Genomic DNA, 17,665 nt, shown 5'->3' on the forward strand with positions numbered 1-17,665 from the left:
AGTGGAAGCTGTTCCCAGTGGACAGTGGAAATGTGTGGGACAGCCTCAGGGGAAGTAAACAGTGGTCCAGCAGACCACTCCCCACTCTTCTAAATGAGAAATATTTTTACTTAAAGCAGCATGTTTATCTTAGTAACACAGGCTTCTTAAAAAAAAATCTTGTTTGAAAATGCCAATACAGGGAGTATGGTTCCTTGAAACATGCCATTATTCTCCTGTTTACACACACTTGCAGGGGATTGCAAATAGTGACCAACTTAATTAATGCTCATTAGGAAGATTGTTTTTTGGCCCCCTTGTAAATGAAATGCCCTCATCCCATTTCATTACTACTGAGGTGGAGTTCAACAGGGGAGATAGAAAAGAGACCAGGAAAGGCCAGTACAAGCGTTCTTCCACCATAAGAACTAGCCTATATGGATACACTTTATCCAGCATTCCTCCTGTTCTTTTTTCTTTCTCTCTCAAGACAGGACAGTGGATATGCGGCTTCTGCTGGGAGTGTGCTGCCAGGAATCTTACCTTTGGTTGGGCGCTCCTTCTGGGATTTAGCGCCGACGGCTCTATGGGCGGCTCCTGCCCAGTCTCTGCTGGGCTTAGGCCAACCGATTCTATGGGCCTGCTCATGTTGCTTCGTGTCGGAAAGATGCATGGTCTTGTGCTGTGTCTGTAGTGTCTGGGGCCGCGTTTCCTGAATCAATCTCCTGGCTGGAGGAGGAGGTGGCGGGCTTCCTTCCGCGGGCTCTTGCTGGTTCATGTGCAGAAAGCAAGGAAGGCTGCACATGCGCTGTTTGGGCTCCTCTGCTCCCGGGGTGCACAGAAATGATCAGGGAATGTCTGACAAAATATCGATAACACAAATATCGATATACAAAAATATCGGAACAAAAATATCGAGGTCAAAAATATCGGATTCCTATCTCTAACAAGGTAAGTACAAATATATCGAAAAAAATATATAGAATGACAAAAATATCGTTTTTTGTAAAATATCGGTTTTTTTATTAAATAAAAATCTAATATTAACAAAATAATACTTATAAATGTAATAAACATATTTAAAAATGTACTATAATATTTAAAATTAATACATAATGTAATACAAATTAATATTAATAAATATATAATACATAATATATTTTTCATTAATAATAACTCTAAATTAATTATTTTCATAACTTAAAAACAGATAAAAATATAATACATTACTAATACATTTATATACATAAAATAATCCCATAAATAACACTTAATAACAATATAATACTAATAAAAAAGCTAAATACATTTTAGATAGCGTATGAGTAAAAATTACTATTCCCACTCCAGAGAGTGCGACAGTAGGGAAAGTGCTGGATAGCGTAGCAGTAACAATTACTATTCCCACTCCAGAGAATGCAACAGTAGGGAAAGTGTTGGATAGCGTAGGGTTAAAACTTACTATTCCAACTCCAGAGAGTGCAACAGTAGGGAAAGTGTTGGATAGCGTAGGGGTAACAATTACTATCCCAACTCCAGAGAGTGCAACAGTAGGGAAAGTGTTGGATAGCGTAGGAGTAACAATTACTATTCCAACTCCAGAGAGTGCAACAGTAGGGAAAGTGTTGGATAGCGTAGGGGTAACAATTACTATTCCAACTCTAGAGAGTGCAACAGTAGGGAAAGTGTTGGATAGCGTATGGGTAACAATTACTATTCCAACTCCAGAGAGTGCAATAGTAGGGAAAGTGTTGGATCGCGTAGGGGTAACAATTACTATTCCAACTCCAGAGAGTGCAGCAGTAGGGAAAGTGTTGGATAGCGTAGGGGTAAATATTACTATTCCAACTCCAGAGAGTGCAACAGTAGGGAAAGTGTTGGATAGCGTAGGGGTAAAAATTACTATTGGCACTCCAGAGAGTGCAACAGTAGGGAAAGTGTTGGATAGCGTAGGGGTTAAAATAACATACTTATAAAAAAAAAAATTAATAATACAAATATGATCTATTAAATAAATATAAACCATTTACAATACATATACATAATTTTTAAAAACACGATTAGCTAAATATATGTTACCTAAAATAATCATTAAAAAATACCATTTTATAATATTTAATTACCAATTAATAAATAATTAACTATTATAAAATTAACTTAACAATGATTTTTAATTCATTATTACTTAATAACATTAAAATTAGTTCCCACCATATTCCCCTATAAACACACAACCCCGCAACAGAACACATTTATCAATTAATTAATTATTTAAAATTGATTACCAATGAATTAACATTATTTACCAATTTATAAAAAAATGGTATGCTTCCTACTAATTAATAATTAATTCTACATAATGAAATTACTTCCCACTCTATTCCCCTATAAACTCATAACCCGCTACAGAACATATTTATCAATTAATCAATTAATTAAAAATAATTACCAAAATAACTAAATATAATTACCAATTATTTTAAATTAATGTATGATTCCTACTAATTAATAATTATTTCAACATTATTAAATCACTTCCCACCCTATTCCCCTATAAACCCATAACCCGCTACAGAACATATTTATCAATTAATCAATTATTTAAAATTAATTAAAAATTATTCTCAATTAATTAATTAATAATTCCTACTAATTAATAATTAATTTAACATAATTAAATTACTTCCCACCCTATTCCCCTATAAACCCACAACCCGCTATAGTACTAAAAGACAATATTTAATTAAATGACAATAAAAATAAATTATAAAACATAATAAATACAATATAATATACACAAAATTTATTTAAAAATCGATATTAGTAACATCGAAATTATTTACTTGGATATTACTGACATAGATATTTAAAACTTCGACATTACTAATATCGATATTAAGAGTGTCGATATTACTTACCTTCTATCTTATGTCCCTTCGATATTTAAACTTCGATATAATTGTATATCGAAATTTAAAACTCGATATTTTGTCTGTGTACCATGATGAGGAGAGTATTTAGAACATGTTTGGGGTGAGGTAAGTCACCATAGCAGATAGTTTTCACTGTTTAGCTGTGGGTTTCCTGTTTAGTGGAATTATGGGGAAACAGTCTCTCAAACTGAGTCGTATGGAGTCCTCTTCTTCCCCCCCCCCCCCCGCATTCTTCTCCCACACTTCCCCCCAAGAGGATTGGTAAGCAGTCGAAGGATGAGTGGCTTAAGAAGCTAATTAAAGAGATATTACTGAAAAGTAAGGTGGTAAAAACTCCTGCTAAAGCAGTTCTTTGAGATGCCTCTCTAGATTTTTCTTCCCTCTTAGAAGAGTAGAAAGGTCCAGGGCAAGAGAATCAAAAGGGCAAACACGTTTGCTTCCTGAACTGTTTGCACATGTTGAACATAATATGGGTTTTTGGTTGGAGGATTCCCCTGAGCCTTTTTGTTTTTTGCTGGCAATTTGCTGCAACAATTTCAGAAATCTGCAGAGTTGGATTTTTCAGTACATCCTGATATCATGGAGGTCCTTAAAAGGGAATGAAGGAACCCTGATTGATGCCTCACTAGGAAATTGGGTTATTACTTGTGTGGCCTGCACAAGAAATAGATCCACAATTCTCTTTACTGGGAACCAAGAACCCCATTATAGTACTTGACTCTCTCAGGGTAGCAAAGCTGAGCAGTTAAAGGCCTATTCAGGGGAGGTGCTGTTGGCTAGTAATCAATCACTATTCACTGGTTCCCAATAATAACACTTAATATTTAAATGTTCAGTCAGTGCTTTTTTTTAAAGAGAAAAGTAAAAGTACATTTATTACCCACACACTACTAAGTACTGCACATTTATTTACAAATGTATACATTGGCAGATCAAACTACCATAGATTACATTGCATAATCACATCTGACCATCTAAAGGGATTCCACAAACATATTAAAAATGACTATTGGCTTGGGTAAAGGTTCAAAATGGACAAACTACATGTTAAAACATAATTTTGCATGTAAATGCCATCCTGAATAATAATAACTGCCGTTAATAAAGCATATTCACTGTCATACATAATCACTGCCAACATTATTTAAATAAGAAAGTATTTAAAATTGTGCAAAATATGTGTCTGCGTGCATTTTTTTAATAAACTTTCAGCCATTAAAGTGTAATTATAAAAACATCCCCTACGGAGTATCACATTTTGATAACATAACATGCAACTATTAAATAAGCTGCTAGATGGAGCGGTAATTATGTACTTTCTTTAAGCATATTCAGGCTAAAATAAATGCAGTCACAGAGCATGTCCCTAGAGGGCACTGCACTTTGAGCTGTAAAGCAGAAGCTCCAGCCTTGGGACAACTTTTAAACTTTAAGCAAAATCCCCAAAAGGTCCAGGATTCTATCACCTTGCCAGCATAGGGTCAGTACTTTAAATATTACTCCTGGGGGAAGCAGAGACTTTTACAGCTCCCCCCGACAACACTTGCTGAATTTGTTGGTGATGCCTCTGCCATCTTCGGGCCACCATGAGCAGAGAAAATTATGCAAATATAGCAGCCCTTCACAGTATTATGAGTGCTCCAGCCAGAGCAGTGAATGTGAGACGAGTGGCTCTACCGATGTCCCTGGGAGATCACCTGCCTATGTCTTTTGCCAAGGAGCCTTGTGCCACACATTTTTTCCTTTTGTTTTCTCCAGTCATTGGGGGCAGCCGAGGCAGGCCACCCCTGGCTACCCCTCTGGCTCCTGCACAGCCCGTCCCTTCATGTGTGGCCATGGGAGATGGAAACTTCTCCCTCCCTGCTCCTTCAGGCAGGGATGCTCATACTTGTGGTTGCCATCCTCTCCCCCAGAAAAGAGCACAGGGAGCGGGGCAGGCACACCACCACTGATGGGCACAACGGTGCACCCCCTAACTTCTGCCTCTCGCATGTCGAGATGGGGTTGGGCCCCCTCCTGCGAAAATGTGACCTGTGGTATGAGATACCCAGGCCATGGGAGAGCTTGAAAAAAGGCACCAGGCACAGCCCCTCACTGGAGAATTTGTAATAAAAGGATCGTGTGCCAGTCCCTGGGACCTGGCTCATCCAAGGGGAAATTTTGATAAGAGCAGCAGAGCCTCCCACTCTCTGCTCAAAAACAAGGTCAAAGGTTGCTAGTCTTCTGAATGCCGTAATTCAGACACCCATGGGCAGTTCTGGACGATACTGGGCTCATTTTACTATTGGTGGTGAGCTCTAGTCACCAGGGACAGGGACAGTCACAGCAGACCTCCAAAGCGATATAATCCACAGAGAGCTGGTTCTCCAGGCTCCCTTGTACTATTCTTCCTTCTGTTCTTGATCCTTGGGTGTAAAAATCCAAGGTTTTCTCCCAACTGGTCCTCAGGTGGTGTAAGATTACCAGCTTCACTGGCCCTTGGTGAGACCCATTGGTCCTGGGGTCAGCTTGGCAGGAGTACTTAATTGTTTCTGGTCCTCCTTCCAGTTGTCCATGGCCACCCCAGGGTCCAGCAGGTAAGCTCAGAAAAGCACCAAGCAAGAGCGAGTCTCTCCTTGTAGAAGAGCTTTTAAAGAGTAGTGTAATGTCCAGAAGCCAGGAACTCTGAACTCTTTGCCAATCCTAGGGGGTCACATCACCTCTCCACCCCTGCCCCAACCCTCCTGCATGACATGCTGGAACAGTTCAAAATGATGTTATCTGGGAATCACTTGTCATATCTCTTCTGATGGCCTCAGCCATGCCCCTCGCTTACATCAATGCTATGGACTTTATCACTAAATCTTCAGTGTTGGATCTAGAGGTCTGGGCTCTCTCCTTAGTTCAGTGGACTTGGGCAGGCCTATCTCTGGTGCAATGTGACAGCTGAATGATTAAAGTGGATCCTTTTCCCCACCCCATTCCTCCTCAGGAGCTGAGTGAAGCACTGTTGATTGCTCCCTTTATGTGGATAGGCCTTTGTTTCTGCTGCTGGAGAGAAATGTATTCGACCTGGCACAGCAAGATGACAATAGGCCTGGACCCTGATCCTGAGCTGAGCCTGAGAAACATGGCAATTCTTGATGACCCTAAGTTGCTCAGATATCTTTTTGGAACTTGCAGATCTTAATTTCTCACACAGGTTACACCCCATTTCGATAGGTCGCTGGTCTCTATAGGCCAAAGTGAAGCAAAACTGCACAAATGGGTAGCTTTCTATCTATGTGTATAATAAACTGTCATTTCAATCAAAACAGTAAATAATTTTGACTTTCCCTAATAGTGTACCCTAACATTATAAGTCCTAACCAAGGTCAATATCTAATCCTGCAGTGTCGCCTCTTCACCAGAAATCGGGCTGTGCTTGACAGTAGTCTCACACACGTTTGTACATGCACTTACACATGTCCATGTGGTAAACAAGTACATTCCATTTGCCATGTGATTGCCATGGGTGAGACACATGTAGTGATCCAAAAAGCAAAGGAATTCAGGCATTCTGAATTGACAGAACCCAATTGCAACACTCACTTTTTCACACAATTGTACCCCCTTTAAAAAATGCAGGTGTTAACTGATTATATGATGGTTGACTCCTTCGTGGCTAGCCTAGTAAGGAGAAATTATTTCACAGAGGATTCAGTGATTCATGATCAGGCTAATAAAACATTTTACTCATCTTTGAAGAAGGTGTCTTCTGGGGCACATCTTCTCAGAGCTGGTATTTATGTGACATATGTCACGCAGTCCTTGATTTTAGATTTTGAGCATTTGTTCAAGGCTATAGAGGATGGATCTGAATGCTCCTCGTTGTTGGAAGGCATTAAGAGACAAACTGAATATGTATCAAACATTTCATTTGATATGGTCGGAGCCTCTGCTTTATCTGCTGATGCTTCCTTTGCTGCTCACCATAATCTGGTCCTTAAAGACTGGATAACTGATCATGCTTCAGAAGGCGTCAATGTTTCATTTGTCTTTTTGAGGACATTCATCTTTTTGGCGCAGAGCTTGAAGAAAAGCTCCATAAACTTTTTAGAGATGGGATTTCTTGTTGGGTATGTCAAGCGCCTAAGCCAGTCATAAACCACCACTCTAGTCAGTGCAACTGAGTTACACACCGAAGATAACCCCTGCTCACCCCCTTGGTAGCTTGGCACAAGCAGTTAGGCTTATCCCAGAGGCAATGCATAAAGCATTTGCGCAACACACTAGACACTCCACAAAAGAAACTCAACACAAGGTTATTTAAAATTAGCCTTTGTATTATTCATAAAACACATCAGAGCATAATCACATATATACACTGTGCCCTCAGGCACTAAGCATTACTTTATAGGGGATTATATACAGTACAGGGCCAATCGGGCCACCGTCATAACCATTAGCACACACAAGTAGTGAAAATCACAGCCAGTAACTACTGGTAACATTGCATGTAGCATAAACACATTATGCATCACATCTTAGGCATACATCCTAAATTACCAGGGCACCACAGTAACATTCATGAGGTACACACACCAACTTGGGGCCTTACGCCCCACCAGAACACAAGGCGATCTCCAGGCAAACTGGCCTTCCTCAGGTGCCCGTCTTGGGCTGTCCTGTAATGCCCTCTGTCCCAAAGTGAGGGCTCTATTAGCATGTGGCTTTGTACTAGCCACCAGGCTGCCGATGCAGCTCTCAATTCTGGGCACAATCTTCACCCTAGTCCTTCCCAACAATGTGTGCCCCACATGTGTGCCCGACGTTGCAGCTGCCTGCGATCTGACGGTGCAAGCTGTATGACTCGCAACAGGCACCAACAGTGCCTTGTGGGCCCCACTCATCGGGGCTTCTCTGCTGCAACTGGCACAAGCAGGCACCAACTACAACAATAACTTTATTAGGATCAAGAGGGATTATAAAGACCAAGCTCCAATATGTCCCATGCATACGATAAACTACAAAAAATATCAGAGGGTCTGAAAAGGAAGAGGTGAACGCCAAATATAAACTAACAAGGAACTAAAACCCCATGCCTAGTGTATAATCTAAGGTCACCCCTACACCAAACTCACAAAGTGGTCAGGTAAGGATGCCCATCAGTCACCACACGAAACCGCCCTTCATCATTTGGGTTTCCTTAAAGACCACCATTGAAGGTGCCACTTGTCTTTCACGGGGAGTGCCTAGATCATAAAATGCCTCTCACCCGATCAGACAGAACTACCGTGGTCTTACTTCTCACTTAAGAGGATGTTACAGTATTCAAGGGAGGGACTGATGTTGCAGTGCAAAAGATAAAATGTGAAAAAATAGGAAAAAGTGTGTATTAAAATTGGATGAGGTGGTACTGGAAATGATTTTTATTCTGGTGCTACCCACTCTACCAATGTTAAAAAGTAGTCAGTGACAACCACAACATTTTTGGATTGTCTAGATGTACTGTGAGGTCAACATGTTTCAGCAATTAGCAACACATTATTCATTGCTTTCATCAGGACCATTTATACTGATAGCTACTGCAAACCAAGTGATAAAGTAACAAAAACTGTGCTCAAAACCATATTTAGTAAAACCGATACAGAGATCACCTGAATCCACTAGGTGTCTGTATCATTTTCTTCACCTTTCGAAGTCAAGAGAGGTTTCTAGGAATGGTGAAAACATGGGAATTAGAATAGATATTCTGTCAGTGAATAAAGCGTTCACACACTTATGATGGTATGCTAGGTCCAAACTCGATAATCCTAGTCATGAGTGTTAGAAACAAATACACCTACTGCAACCTATTATTGCATGTTGGTATCTCATCAATGGATAAATTGAAAATGCCAAAGGAGAAAAAACATCTTACCCAGCTTGGAAGATGTACAGACCTCACCCCACCTGGCCACAGCTCAGGGACAAAAGGGGGAAGCACCGCTCTACAGAAGAAGGAGGCAAAAACATAGCTAGCTGAAAATGCGACTGTCAGATCTCGGCGTTGGTTCTCTTCGGGGTTGTGATGATTGTCCTATAACGTCCCCCACACAACTCTCCTAGAGTCTGAAACAAACAAGACAGACTACCAAGATTGTCCCGTGAGGGCGGGAAAGGAAAAGGGACAGCTGGGAGGGAGATCTGAAATGACAAGAACAACAAATTAGCAAACCCCTCCCTAACACTCCACAAGATAAAAATCTACAATCATTGCTCCTGTCAACACCCTTTATTCTACTTCCCTTACCTGTGCAGGAAAAATATAGATCTTTGTATTTGGGGAGGAACGATGAGGACCTTGACTGGGAAAGGCTGCCAACTGAAACAACAAGCATATAGGAACACTATGAACACTTGAATGCACAAGCAACAATATTATGCTCTCACATCACTCCACCTACCACTTATTTACAGTGTTCTTCTTTAGGCTAGCACTATTCCCATGCTCAAGAACTTGATAACATCTCCCCTGTATGGTTAAAATACAAAGTGCAGAATCATGAAGAAATGATATGACAAATCATAAACTGGACAAATGACGAAAAGATGTTAAAGTCACCCTTGTCAATTTCCCTGTTTGTACAGGGTGTTTCTTCCATATGATGAAGGTGAACACATCGTGCAACACCAGTATTTATGCAAAAAGAATCTTTCCACACTCACTTAGTAACACATATCTCCGTATTGCACTTCAGCTCCGCTGAGTCAAATTCTTCACCCGACCCAACGGGGGTGAAAACAGACAGAAAAACAAACGACCATTGTTTTCTCCTTTACGGAGCTTACCGCTACCTCCTCTCGCCGTCTGTACAAGGCAAAAATTATCAGCACCTTGCATACGTGCCGGCTGTGTTTAATTCCGGGTGGAAACGTAACCAACGTCTTGACGCGTGACTTCTTTTCCCGGCTTTCTGGGAAATATAGTTTGTTAAATGCAGTTGCCATACCTCACGCATTAGGCGGACGGCGTCCATACTCGGCAGAATCCTGACAGTACATCCCCCCTCACAAGGGACGCCGTCCAGCAGCAGGTTTACCAGGAAACCTCCGATGGAACTGTGCAACCAGACGAGGAGCATGAACCAATCGCTCAGGTTTCCATGAATCCTCCTCCCGACCAAAACCCTTCCAGGAAATCAAATATTGAAGGTGTCCTCCCACACATCTAGAATCAAGAACCCCCCGAACCTCATATTCACGATCCTGCTGAACCCAGAGGGGTGAAGGAGCCAGTCGAACAGGACAAAAAGAGGGTTTTAACCAGGACACATTGGAGACAGGGTGGATTCGCAGATGGACCGGCAATCGTAATCTAACAGATACTGGAGTCACATGCTTCTCAACCCTAAAAGGCCCAATGAACCGAGGATTGAACACACTGTGCTTCCGGAACCTGATGTGTCGTGTAGACAACCATACCAAATCTCCTCTTTTGTACTTAGGGCATGGTCTACGATGTTTATCCGCCTGCAACTTGTACTTAGCTTTAGCCCGGACAAGATTACGGCGCGTCTCTGAAAGGACTCGGCGTATGCGCCGCAATCTGGCCCCGACATCAGGCAGCCTCACATTGTCATTTGGTAACAACAAGGGACTGACTCTAGAGTGGTGACCGTACATACAATAAAAAGGGGAATGAAGTGTGGAAGAATGCTGTGCGCTGTTGTATGCCACCTCGGCCACCCACAACCAATCCACCCATTCATCTGTGTTCGTCTGGACATAGCATAGCAAATACTGCTTCAAGGTCTGATTAAGTCTTTCTGTCTGGCCATCAGTCTGGGGGTGAAAGCTAGTAGACAAGGAAGGGGATATTTGCAAGGCGGAACACCATGTCTTCCAAAATTGAGCAGTGAATTGAGCCCCCCTGTTGGACACTATCACCCTGGGTAGGCCATGTATCCTGACGACATTCTCCAAAAGGAGATGTGCCAAACGACCAGCCGTGGGGACCTGATTACATGCCACAAAATGCCCCATCTTAGTTAGGTAATCTACCACCCCCAGTATAGCTGTTGTTCCCTGATCTTTAGGGAGCCCGACAATAAAGTCTACTGAAAACCTCTCCCATGGTGTTTCGGGGGTCAGCAAAGGATGTAACAGTCCCTGTGGTCGTTGATGGTCAAATTTAATTTGGGCACAGATCACGCACTTCTTTCCCCACTGCTTTAAATCACACCTGATTGAAGGCCACCAGAACTGACTCAATGCTTTTTCAAGGGTTTTCACTGCTCCCATATGACCAGCACAAGGTGCTTCATGACACCATAAAAAATACAGTTTTTTGCAGGGTCTTTGTTGGGACCAGCACTTGAGATCCCCTCATAGGCACTCCGTGTTTCAATCTCCATTCCGGATGATGCGAAAGCCATGTTCTCCACATACAAGTCTGTATCCCTTTACAAATGGCCTGCAGGAAATCCCCGTCTGCGTTATACCCACAATGTTGGCTGGCTCAATGATGGACCTGCTAGGTGTTACAGCATGCATCGTTGGATTCTCTTGCCTCGTTAAGGCGTCCGCCTTTTTGTTCTCACTGCCTGGACGAAATGTAACGATGAATTGATATTCTTCGAAGAACAACATCCAGCGCAGTTGTCTTGGCGTGAGGTGACGGGCCGCACATAAGAACTGAAGGTTCCTGTGATCTGTATAGACCGTCACCCTGTGAGTAGCACCAAGCAGCCAGTGTCTCCATTCCTCGAAAGCATCGCGGATGGCTAACAATTCCTTTTCCGCAATAGTGTAATTCTTCTCAGCGGAACTGAGTTTTCTCGACATAAAGGCGATTGGATGCAATACTCCGGTGTTTTCCTCCCTTTGCGATGATACGGCTCCAACTGCGACTTCCGATGCATCCGCCTCCACTATAAACGGAAGATCAGGATTCGCATGGGTCAAAACAGGCGCCGAAGTGAAAGCTTCCTTTAACCCATCAAATGCTCTTTGTGCCGTTGACTCCCAAACAAACGGAACATCTTTTCTTGTCAAGCGGGTCAAAGGTGTTACCAGAGCCGAAAATCCACCAATGAATCGCCGGTAGAAATTAGCGAATCCTAGTAAACACTGGATGTCTTTCACTGTGTTCGGACGAGGCCACTCCTGTATAGCCTTTACCTTCCTCTCAGCCATGACTTGACCCGAAGGAGTGAGCATTACCCCCAAGAACTCCACAGTAGTCACATGAAATTCACATTTCGTTATCTTTCAATACAACTGGTGTCGTCTCAAGGCTTGAAGTACTTGGCTCACTTGTGTTACATGTTCCTCGGTGTTGCTGGAATACACCGAAATGTCGTCTATATAAACGACCACAAACCTGTCAAGGTATTCCCTCAAAACTTCATTGAGGAAGAATTGAAAGGCGGCCGGGGCGTTACATAGCCCAAAGGGCATTACAAGATATTCAAAGAGCCCGTACCGCGTCTTAAAGGCCGTCTTCCATTCATCGCCCTGTCGAATGCGCACAAGGTGATACGCACCCCGCAAATCAAGTTTCGTGTAAATGGTAGCAGAGCGAACTTGTTCCAACAACACCGGTATCAGAGGCAGGGGATACTGATTCCTAATAGTAATGGTATTCAAGGCCCTATAATCTATACAGCACCTCTTTTCTCCATTAGCCTTAGGTATGAAAAACAGCGGCAATGCTGCAGGCGATCTAGAGGGTCGTATGTACCCTAAGGCCAGGTATTTATCCAGGTACTCCCTTAAGTATTCATTTTCAGGCACTGTTAGTGCGTAGAGTCGTCCATTCGGTACCACCGATCGAGGGAGGAGGTCTATTCGGCAGTCGTAGTCTCGATGTGGTGGGAGCTCTGCGGCCTGTACTTCACTGAATACGTCTTCATATGCAGCATAACATGGTGGCAAAGTCACCTCTTTTTCGGCTGCTGTGGCTATTCCCTGGATGGAAGCCAATATCTTTGAAGGACCTTCAGTTTCGAAAACACAATGCACCTGACAATACTCAGATGTAAACCGTATTGTACGGGAGGACCAATGTATGGTTGGTTCATGTTGTTGTAACCATGGAAGACCCAAAATAACGCCATATTGGGGTGCCTGAATTATATTGAAGGACAACTGTTCACGATGTTTTCCCTCGTAGACGAGTTCGTATTCAGGGGTATGAAACTTAATGGGCCCGGCGATCAATTCACTGCCGCCCACAGCATATACCATTTCTGGCTGAAGTTTCTCAATGAATCTTACCCCCAACCTTTTTGCTTCTGTGAGATCCATAAAAAATCCAGTTGCACCAGAATCCACCATGGCCTTAATGTCTTTTACCTCTGAGCCAACAACTAATGCCATGGCCAAAAACAAATGATTACTCCCCTGGTCCTGGTTAGGTAAGATTGAAGGGATAACTTTCCGGCTTGATAGGTCCCCCTCATTAACCTTCAAGCACTGAAGTTTTCCGACTTCTTCTCACTGCTTCCTGCCACGTTTTGCCCAGCTCTGTTTTTCCCTAATTTGGGCTTCACCGGACAATCCCTCAAATAATGTCCTTTTTTGCCACAGTATAGACAAAGGCCAAACTTTCTGCGGTGTTCCTTTTCCTGTAGCGTCAATGCAGCTCTCACAGCTCCGATTTCCATGTTTTCCGAGGAAGAACCAGACTTCTCCGCTAGTCCCCCTTTATCATTCGGCAGGACAGACTGTTCCTTTTTCTTAGTGTCGCCTTTTCGTTCGCGCATTCTGTGGTCCAACCGCAAGGTTAGTTCGATCAAAGCTGAGCAGGACCGTGGCTGTGGATCTATCTGTGCCAATACATCTTTCATCTCCTCGTTAAGACCCTGGTAGAACAGGGCTGATTGCTTGAATTCAGGCCACTCTGTTTCAGCAACCAGACGACGAAAATTGTTCAAATAAGTAACCAGGTCGGAGGTGCCTTGCTTCAGGACTAGTAGCTCCCGGTCTGCAGTGAATGTTTCAGCTCGGCGATCAAAGGTCTTTTCAAACTCTGCTCTAAACTCGTCCCAATCGTAAAGGAGAGGATCATCTCGCCGAACCACAGGGACTACCCATTGTGCCGCCTCCCCCCCCTAAATAGGAGATAAGGAATGCAACCCTAGCCTGGTTAGTGGCAAACATCTTAGGCTTGCACATAAAGTGCAAAAGTACTTGAGTCATGAACACCTGCACTTTTCTATTATCCCCATAAAAGCGCTCCGGAGGTGCCAACGGTATCTGTGTTGGCATTTCTACCACTACCGAAGTGGAGGGAGTAGAACCAGACCCGGCATCAAATGGGTTCCCCTGCATCCTATCTATTCTTGCCCTTAACTGCGCTGTTTCAGCTCAAGAGGCAGCCACCTCACTATTGGAGGCCGCTAGCTCCGTCTGAACTAATACCAATGCTGCCAATACATCATCAATAGTGGCCATGTTTTAATCAACACAGCCAAGAAGAGAAGAACCATCGTGGGCCAATAATTCTGTCAGATCTCGGCGTTGGTTCTCTTCGGGGCTGTGATGATTGTCCTATAACCTTCCCCACACAACTCTCCTAGAGTCTGAAACAAACAAGACAGACTACCAAGATTGTCCTGTGAGGGCGGGAAAGGAAAAGGGACAGCTGGGAGGGAGATTTGAAATGACAAGAACAACAAATTAGCAAACCCCTCCCTAACACTCCACAAGAGAAAAACCTACAATCATTGCTCCTGTCAACACCCTTTATTCTACTTCCCCTACCTGTGCAGGAAAAATATAGATCTTTGTATTTGGGGAGGAATGATGAGGACCTTGACTGGGAAAGGCTGCCAACTGAAGCAACAAGCATATAGGAACACTATGAACACTTGAATGCACAATCAACAATATTATGCTCTCACATCACTCCACCTACCACTTATTTATAGTGTTCTTCTTTAGGCTAGCACTATTCCCATGCTCAAGAACTTGATAACATCTCCCCTGTATGGTTAAAATACAAAGTGCAGAATCATGAAGAAATGATATGACAAATCATAAACTGGACAAATGACGAAAAGAGGTTAAAGTCACCCTTGTCAATTTCCTTGTTTGTACAGGGTGTTTCTTCCATATGATGAAGGTGAACACATCATGCAACACCAGTATGTATGCAAAAAGAATCTTTCCACACTCACTTAGTAACACATATCTCCGTATTGCACTTCAGCTCCGCTGAGTCAAATTCTTCACCCGACCCAACGCGGGGTGAAAACAGACAGAAAAACAAACGACCAATGTTTTCTCCTTTACGGAGCTTACCGCTACCTCCTCTCGCCGTCTGTACAAGGCAAAAATTATCGGCACCTTGCATACGTGCCGGCTGTGTTTATTTCCGGGTGGAAATGTAACCAACGTCTTGACGCGTGACTTCTTTTCCCAGCTTTCTGGGAAATATAGTTTGTTAAATGCAGTTGCCATACCTCACGCATTAGGCGGACGGCATCCATACTCGGCAGAATCCTGACAGCGACTCCTTTGTGATTGTTTAAACATAAGTTAATCCATGCCACTCGTTAACAAATAATGCTTCATTTGACCTTAAACAAATGTGACTGACAATTAAAATGCTCGGGCTTTTGTGTGTTAGAGGCAAAATGTTCGCCACGCCAAAGGCGCAGAGCCCAGCATGAATATACCTACAGCGCAGGACAAGCGCGGCATCTGTCTTACCGCCTAGCGATAAATTTATCAAAGTAATCATGCGCTTCTCGGTAAGCACCCTACCTTTCCGTCGGTACTTCTGTAATTGGCGTCCGAGCCGATCGGGTAGGTACAGAGACCGGCATCAGCTGTGGTATATGACGCTGCGCGTCATTCGCCGATTCCCGGTCACGTGATCCCTGAGCTGTTTAACCAGAGTATCTGATTGGCCGAAGGAATAGCCAATCAGAACACCAGGAATACGATGTCACCAGCTGAAGGACTTTTCAAATATACAGAGCACAAATTGTGCTCGATTATGAAAAATTTTAAAACAGGGTTTTTTTTTTAAACTGAAAGAAAGAAGACTTTAGCACATAATTATAGTGCATAAATTTACAGGACCGCCAAGCTTTCATCACTCGCTGTTACAATTGGTGCGTGCATAATGTGAACCAAAAGGTCTTTAAGCGCAACATTAACAAGGAAAGAAAAAAGGAGGAAGCATCCTCTTTAACAGTCAAACAGTTCATACAGACGTGGTTCATTCCTCTATTGTACCTGTAAGATGGAGTTTGGGGACTATCATATAAATTACACTCACATGCCAGGGCAGTGTGAGTATCACACCAAAAGACAAAATCCTAAACAGTGACACACTTTCCAATTCTCAGTAATTATTGTTATATTCAGGGCGAAATTTTACACTAGTAGCAGAGATGTAATTTTAATGCAATTTATAGGGTAGCCCAGGGTATGTCATCGTTTAGACCCACACGATTTGTGCCCATTTTAAAAACCCACTTTTGTTCTTTGAGTAGGAGAAACTTGGACACATCAGTGATGTGTGCGGGGATGTGAGGTTGTTCAATGACTGTCCATTGAAACGCCGTGGATGGATGGCGTGCCTCCAGAAAGTGATTTGTTAATTTGGTGGCTTGTCTCTTGCACCTTATGGTGCTCTTATGCTCCGATATTCTGACTTTGATCTTCCGGGTGGTCATCCCTATGTATCTAAGCCCACAGGGACATGTGATGAGATAGACAAGATTATCACTGTTGCAGTTCGTGAATCTAGTCTGAATCCACGGTCTCGTGGTCCCTATGTCTATTTCAGTCGATTTCTTAGTCTGTGGACAGGAATGGCAAGACCCACAGGGATGATGACCTGTGACTGGAGGAAGGTCCCAGAGAGAACCCAGAGCCCTGGGTTCTTCTGTACGCGGTCTCGTATGAACCAAACGATCTCTCAGATTGGGTCCTCTTTTAAAAGAGAAGAGAGGGGTGTGTATTGCAACTTGATCGGAGTTTAGGATGGACCAATGTTGTTTGACCACTTTCTGTATTTTATTGGACAGAGTCCCAAACGTTGTGACACAAGTCAACCTTTCCAACGGAGGCTTGGAGGCCGACGGTTCCAAGAGAGCCAAACGGTTATTATTCCTGGCCCGTTTGACGGAACGTTGTACTAGTCTGGCCGGATACTTCTGTGAAATAAGTTGTTCCTTCAGAGACATAGAATGATTTTCAAAGGCCCTAGTATTAGAACAATTTCTCTGGACTCTGAGAAATTGCCCAGAAGGCAAGTTTTCCCGTAGGGATTTGGGATGGTGGCTATCGAAACATAGGAGGGAATTTTTAGCTAAAGGTTTCCTGTAAAGTTCAGATTGTAAACCTTCTGGAGTTGAAGTAATGAGTAAATCCAGGAAAGCTAATCTGTCTCTTCCCATTTCGATCGTGAAACAAAGGAAATTGTTCCTGCTGTTCAACTACTCCAAAAACTCGTGACAACTATCACTTGTCCCCCGCCAGATCACTAGGACATCATCGATGTACCTTCTCCACGTTCTAATACAACCAAGAAAGGGATTGGTGGTTGCTAATACATGCTCTTGTTCAAATGAATGAACGTACAAATTTGCCAGACTGGGAGCGTAAACGCTCCCCATACTGGTACCCGATACTTGCAGGTATATAGTGTCTTCAAACTTGAAGAAATTGCGCTTCATAGCCAAGGTGGCACAGGCCATGATGAAGCTAACTGGGGTGATGCTGTCCAATGTTCTAGACTGTAATAGAAAATGAATGACTTCAAGGGTTTCATCCTGTGGAATTGATGTATA

The sequence above is a fragment of the Lissotriton vulgaris genome, chromosome 1_1 (genome assembly GCF_964263255.1).
Source record: "Lissotriton vulgaris chromosome 1_1, aLisVul1.2, whole genome shotgun sequence".
Taxonomy (NCBI): Eukaryota; Metazoa; Chordata; class Amphibia; order Caudata; family Salamandridae; genus Lissotriton; species Lissotriton vulgaris.